Source organism: Cricetulus griseus (assembly GCF_003668045.3).
Source record: "Cricetulus griseus strain 17A/GY chromosome 1 unlocalized genomic scaffold, alternate assembly CriGri-PICRH-1.0 chr1_0, whole genome shotgun sequence".
In the NCBI taxonomy this organism is placed as follows: domain Eukaryota; kingdom Metazoa; phylum Chordata; class Mammalia; order Rodentia; family Cricetidae; genus Cricetulus; species Cricetulus griseus.
Window position 1 is genome coordinate 159,758,364 of NW_023276806.1, and position 7,805 is coordinate 159,766,168.

Here is a 7,805-nt window from a genome sequence, read left to right on the forward strand (position 1 = left end):
TCAGGAAAGCCTTCTCCCCCCCCCTCAACTTTTCACTTAACCCAAGGGTTCTCTTATTAAAATTGTGTTCTCCTATTGCCCTACTTGAGAAGCAGCCCTTAAAACATCATTATCCATAACTGACTTTTCAGTATCTTTTTTAAATATATTTTTTTGCCAGGCAGTGGTGGTGCACAGCTTTAATCCCATCACTCGGGAGGCAGAGGCAGGTGGATCTCTGTGAGTCTGAGGCCATCCTGGTCTACAGAGTGAGTTCCAGGATAGGCTCCAAAGCTACAGAGAAACCCTGTCTTGAAAAACAAAACAAAACAAAACAAAAATACATTTTTTCCTCTTCCTCAAACAGAAAGTAGAACAACACATGTAAGAACAAAACAATTAAGTGTCCTATAACATCAAGAATGGCTTAGAATCTGTTTGGGGTAACAGATATGTATTTGCCCTTTCTTTTCTCATTAATTATTTTAGTTAGCAGATAGAAAATAGGTTTTATTGTAACATTCTACACACATGTATCACTGCACTTCGCTCATGCTTGCCCCCCATACTATCCTTCCATGTCCCCATAGTTTCCCTTTCCCAACCCTCTAAGAAGTCAATTAAATAAACTCCATAGCAATGGGGTTGGGGATAAAGATGGGAGAGTAGGAAAAAAATTGATATCTTCGGAGTTCCAAACACCATCATATTAATAATCTAAACTTATTCTTCTCGTAACCTTTGACATAGGGATTATTCCTTCATTTCAAATATGAAAAATGCACAATTAAGGGAAGTAAAGTAACTTGCCCAAGGCTACACAATAATTACCTAGCAAAGCCAATTTTTCAAAACTGGAGATGTCAAATGGTAAGATCCTCCAACCACGCTTTAAAAAGCTCCATGCTCTCTTCTCAGTCTGATTTGTTGGGAAGTAAATCCGCATTAATTTAACTTATATTCCCTATCACCATGTAAAAACCCTACTCTGACTGAGCTTAGATACTGGCAGTGGAGAGGCCTTCAGAAGCTAGCTATACTACTCTGTTGTTCCCTGTATTGTAAGTGCATTTATCCAGCACCTGATATCTGAAATAAATTTCCAGCTAGGCATGGTGGTATGCATGTCTTTAATCCCAGCACTTGGAAGGCAGAGGCAGGCGGATCTTTGTGAGGTCAAGACCAGCCTGTCCTATATAGTGAGTTCCAGGTCATACTGGTCTATTGAGTAAGAACCTAACCATAAAACAAAGTCAATTTCCACCATCAAAGAGCAAATTCAGTGCAAGAGACCCCATCATCATGACTGTACTAAATACAGTCCCTAAATTACTGTACATTTCCAGAACAGAAAGTTACTGTAGTTAGAAAATGGCCAGAGAGCAGACTTGTTGAGTTCTGCCTAATGCCTAGGAGGGGACAGCAGAATTCCTCCCCACCACTGATAGACAAGGTCCTGCTCTGTGCCATCCTCATGAGCACTCCTATTGGCTGTAAGTATTTACAGCTGCTCTGCCTGAAGCCCCTGTACGAGGGTTCCCTCACTCTTCCATACTAGGAAATACTGGCCAGCTTTGCTGCCTGTGAGCCAGCCAGGGACTCTCCTCGTCCAATCATGGTAGCACAGGAGGGTTCATTTGCCTCTGTGAGAAGTAACAGTGACCATAATAGAAGAGAAATTCTAGGCATTCTTTCAAGTCAATTGGGAAGTTCCAGCACATTCCAGCTGAGAAAGAATTCAAGTCCTCAACTCATGTCAAAACTCCAGTACTGTCCGTATGTGCTTTGTATATTGAATAAACCGAAACTTGGTAATTAACTCCACCACCCTCCCCCTGCCTTATTGATTGTGCCCTGTAAGCTGATTCTATAGGGAGGTCAACCGGGATTAAGTGAATTACCCTCAGGCTTTGGGCAAAAACAGAGGCTAGCAGTGTGCAGTCCGTATTTCAGAGTCTTGTGCCCACACTTGTGACCTGGAGGGTTTTCACAGAATATCCCATCCACTGGGCTTCAAAACTCCATTTGGGACTTTATGTGGCTGTGGCACGAGGGAGTCTTCACTGCAGTCAGGGTCCAGAAAGGCCACTGTTCTCCCATCTTTTTCTAGGTCCCAATGTATTTTTTTCAAGCCACCTTTCTTTGAATTTTCCCTCAAAACTCTCAAACTCCCTTTTGGTACTATCTAAAAAGACTTGCCTCTTTTTTTTAACCTCCTACTTCTTCTTTTCCTATTTTCTCCTCTAAAGGAAGGGAGGTTAATAAAATATAAAATGAAAACAAAAGACGTTGCTCTGTTTTTTCTTATGGCAAAGGAAAAGGAGGAGGAAGAGAAAGCCCTCGCTTTCAACTTGTACACATTTAGGCTACTGTCTAAGTGTCAAACACACTTGTGTCAATGACACAGGACAAGTAATAATTATGCTCTACAGAGAGAGAGCCATTTCCTAACTGTGCCATCGGCTCAGCATATATTGCCTTCTGTATAGAGTGTGTATGTCCTGGTCCCAATAATTCTAGTAAAGGAGGAGGGGAGAGAGGCAGACAGATGAGCACATGGCCAACCCTTGCCAGCAGACAGCTGACTGGGAGCCTGAGCAGATGTGCAACGGCATTTTACATTGGGAGGGGTACTGCTAGTGAATGACAAATACTGAAGAAAAAAAAGAAAAGTCCCAGTGGCAAGGCGACTGGAGCATGGACTATCACCAGCTTCTCAGCTTTTGAGTCTCACCAAGCTGAGGGGAGAGAATTCCATGTTGTGGCTTACGACATCCATAAAAACTCAGAGGCCCCGAGCTGCTGAAATTCAAATGCTATCCTCCCTGAAAATAGTTTTATATGTGGCAACATCACAAGCTGACGGACACCGGGGACTCAGATGCAACAGTCACCCATGTTTTAAGCATGAAGAATGTTCAGTTAAGGTCTAGGCCACCCTGTGGTAGATAGATAGACAAAGCAGATGTGCAGGCTGGGTCTGAACCCCACAGCCTTTGCTCTTGAACATTTCCTCCTTATCGTGCACATTCTCAGACTGCAGGGACAGCCAAGCCAGTTTCTTTTGAACCTCTTTATTCCTTCTGGCCCTCAGGATCATTTCCTGGAGTGAGTCAGGGACTGAGACGTGCAAGATAATGAACTGGGTATTTCTTCCTACAGTGAGTCATCATTACTAACAAAAACGTCACGCTTTTCTCTCTTTTTTAACATTTATTTTGGGGTGTGTGTATAAATGTGCATGAGTTGGGGGGGTGCACATGCCACTGTGTCCGTGCCAGTCAGAGGGCAGCTTGCAGGAACTGATTCTCTCCTTCTACGGAATGGGTTCCAGAAGCACTCTCAGGTCATTAGTCTTAGCCGCAAACACCTTTACCCACTGAGCCGTCTCCCTGCCTAAGTCCATTCTTTTGTACTATGAAGGATGAGGAAATAATTAGTTCCCTTGAATCTGGCAGGCCAGAGAGACAGTTCGGCAAAGTCATGTGCTGCCAACCCTGGCTACCTGAGTTTGATTCCTAGAATCTACATGGTAGGAGAAAGCTGACCCTGGCAAGCTGTCCTCTGACCTCCACTCACAGCTATGGTATGTTCATAACCCTATGCAATCGATTAAAATATAATTTTCAAAATCAGGGGAAGGGCTGGAAAGCACTTCCAGCAGCAGCCTCAAACTTCACAGGAAATACCCTCTTCCCAGGTTCAAGCCTTCTACTGAGATGGATGGGCCTCCATCTACTCGTGGTACATGGAGGCCTCCCAGCAGGGGTTGGGTAATCAACTCTCTTATGTACAGCAAAGAAACTTCTAAGAAAGCTGAGAGCACTCCAAGAAGCTGAAACAACCAGGGCTTTTTCACAGGACGATTCGGGTACCATAGCAACAATGCATGTGATAATGGAGGTAGACATCCTTCTAAAATGAAGAGGGACTCTCTGAAAAGGTCCTATTTAAGCTGCTAGCTACACAAGGAGAAAGTAGCCGTTGTGTCAATAGCTAGGAGAAAATACACTTGTTAAAAAGCAACGGTGAGTGGAATGGCCCAGGAATTAGAACCCACTGAGTGTTGGAGGTTTGTGAACAAGACCAGTGAGGCCAATGGTGGTCAGAACACAGGGGCCTGGGCAGAGCCTGGGATTTATTCTAGGTAATTGTGAGGAGTACAGCAACTGGGGAAGAGGCAGGCATGGCCTGATTTTCTCTCTCAAAGAGATTCCTCTGGCTGATATGTGGAGAAAAGGATGAAAGCAGAAGCAGACAAGATTAACAAAGAGTTGCTGAAGTGTTCCAAGTAAGAGATGGCACACGGTGGGGGCAGGGGAACATGACTGAATCCTAAGTGGTTCACAGGAAACAACACAGGGCTCGGTAGCAGACTAAGTACAAAAGGAGACAGAAAAGAGAATCAGAAATGTCTCCTAATATTTTGGGTTTGAATAAGTAGAAGGATGATCATATCATTTACTTAGGTGGGAGAAGGCAGATTTGGGAATAAAGCTAGTAATATCTTGATTTTTAAAAGTTACTTATTGCTGTTGTTTATGCTTTGGTTTGAAATGCTTCTTAGACATGGGATGGAGATGCCAAGTACTCTGCTAAGTATACAAGTCTGAAACACAAATAAAGCCAGGCCAAAGCTCGGAACTATATTTGGAAGTCACACACAAACAGATGGCATGTTGGTTTGCTGTTGCCCCATAGTTATTCCCAACACTCAATGCTATAAGACAATGTGACTCTGTTGGCGCCTGCATCTGACATTGACATTCCAGCTAGACATCTGTTTGTATTTGTAGGTCTGTGTGTCAGACGAACATCTCTGTTCTGTGTATCTCTCATCCTCCTGGTACCCCACAGGCCTGCCAGGCCACGGCCATGGAATTATACCAAAGGAACAAGAGGAAGTATGGGAGGTCCTATCTAAGCTCATGAAGCATCTTTAATTCTGCCAATATATCATTATCTAAAGCAAGTTATTACACATGCTCAGTCCGAAGTCCCAAGTCCGGGGCAGGAGAAGTATGCTTAGCCTGTGACAAACCTGGATACAAGTGGGAAAGACAATGAAACTAGGGTCAGTAATGTAGTTGACCACAGGGAAGCTCACCCAGGATAAGAATGTAGGTAAAGAGTAACTGGGCCTTGAACAAATATCGAAGGCATTTCAGTATTTGTCAATCAACTGGAACAGAAAAAAATCCTAGCAAGAATTTAGAAAGTGCACCAAGCAAGCCAGCAACTCAGCAATGCCTGTCATGCAAGCACTCCAGAGGCTGAGGCAGGAGGATCAACAGTTTGGGCCAACTTGGGATACAGAGCAAAAACCTTTGTCTCAAAAGCCAAGAAAAAACAATAGAGAGAGTAACAAATGCATAGAAGAATAATCAAGGGGACATGAGAGAAACAGGAGAGAGGAATACTTCAAAAGGGCAATGTTGGGCTGGAGAGATGACTCAGTGGTTAAGATCACTGGCTGCTCTTTCAGAGGTCCTGGGTTTGATTCCCAGTACCTACATGGCAGCTCACAACTCTCCATAACTGCTGAGGGATACAAAGCCCTCTTTTGGCAACTGCAGGTACTGCATGCAGAAAAACAAACATCAGTTCATTTACACTAAACTCTGGTGCTTGTAGATACTGGCATCTTGCTTCCCACTTCCTTGCCTGGCTGCCCCAGTTGTTTTATGATAATGTTTTAATCCAGATCTTCCTTGCCCCCTGACTCAGCACTCACTCATGTAGGGGGAATAGAACTACTACCTCGTGGCTGGAAAGATGGCTCAGAGGTTAAGAGCACTGGCCGTTCTTCCAGAGGTCCTGAGTTCAATTCCCAGAGACCACATGGTGGTTCACAACTATCTGTAATGAGATCTGGTGTCTTCTTCTAGCCTTTAGACATATATGCAGGCAGAACACTGTATATAATAAATAAAAACATGAAGAAGGAGGAAGGAAGGAGGAGGAAGAAGGAAGAAGAAGGAAGAAGAAGAAGAAGAAAGAACAACTCCCTTCTGTTACCACCAGGAACACACTCCACTCCTGGGCAACTGTCAAATGGGAATCAAGGTATAGCCTTTTTGAGCAGCTTCATAGTGTCAAGTGCTTCCCAGCCTTGTCCTCTGGAGCTCATCTCCCCAGCCCCATCTTTGTACATTCTTCCAGACTGGTCACAGCACAACACATATCCAAGGATTCAGAACATGTCAACAGCCCTCACATGCTGGTGTAGACTTTCTTCTTCCTCCCATGGGCCTCCTAACTTCTGGCACATCTGAGGACCTTCCCATTTAGTTCAAATGCTGGTCCTACTTCATATCCCTCTTGGTTCCTTCAGTGACTCTAGCAGGGGATTGAGGTGACAAGGCATTATGAAAAGCAATAACCCTGACAACCGGTCATTATGTCCAGGATATGGCTCACTCTGTATTATTTCCAAGAGTTATAAAAGGGAAATGTGCCAATATATGTCTCATATAATGAAGTATCATAGAACTATTACATCATAACTTAGTTTGGAAACATTCCCCCGTGCATTCTCATGCCTGGGCTTCTGGTAGAGCTATAGAAGGTTGAAGAGGTGGTGTTTCTAAAACATGAGGAGTAGTCGAAGTAAGCTACAGTTAAAGCTGAGGAATCATTATTGCATGTGTGCTAGGCTTTTCTTTGATGTCCTAGAGCCATGCTTTTTCCCATACCACACACATCTTTGGTTGCTATGTGTGCTCCTTCCCTGTTGTCTGACAACTAACTATTCTCTAGCTGACTGGAAAATAGAGAAAGTCTGAGGAGAAATAGCATTAGTGTTCAAACCAAACACACACAAGCATACACATGCAGGGTTCTGCTTTAACTCCAGTTGGCACTACTAACAAAGGATTAGGTTTGGACGCTACCAATTCTTCTGTGTCATGGTCACTTGGTAAATATTTGTTTCCCTGAACTCAACAGGCTCCCTTTTGCCAAGGCTGGAAGCCTTTTCCCCATAAACACACTGCACCTCTTATCACAACTCCCCCTCTAGAGTAACTATGCACCACTCCTACCCCCCAGTGCAGCTTCTCCAAGCTGCCCTTGTGGGACATTAGTCATCTTCAGAAACCAATTTAGCTCTAGTCTCTGCCCTGACCATTTCATTGTAGATTTCTTTTGGGCTTATGATAGCCAGACCTTGTGGCTGTTGCCTGGCAGGAACTGGAGTCTCTTGTCTAATGTGCCCTGCTGTTTCAGCCATGGCTATGCTGAGTTGCAAAGCTTACACACTAATATCTTTGCTGCCTTCACAGTTAATTGCTAACCTCCTAGGATTCCTTCTTAGGGTTACTCTGCAATACCTTTGTCACTGTGTAACTCATCACAGTGTCTCATAACTCTTTTCTAGAGAACTGGATTTTTAACTTGCTATTTTTGATTTTTGAAAACAAGGTCTTCATGTAGTCCAGGCTGTCCTCAAATCTTCTATGTATCTTGAATGTTTGATCATCTTCTACTCTCCAATGCTGAGATTTAGAGTTATGAACTATCAAGAGAATCCTTTTTAAATTAAACTCATTCAGGCTCTACAAAAGCTACTGTAAGGGGAGGAGGGGGATGGCTTAAGGGGTGAGATCCCTGGGAGTCCCACACATGCACCATGGCATGTATACACACACGCGCACACACACACACACACACACAGAGAGAGAGAGAGAGAGAGAGAGAGAGAGAGAGAGAGAGAGAGAGAGAGAATAAACAAACATAACTTTTAAGTTACAGTAAGGTAATAGGCAAATTAGCATACACAGTCATACTCAAAGCTGTCACTTATGCACAAAGCTTTGTGTCCCCAA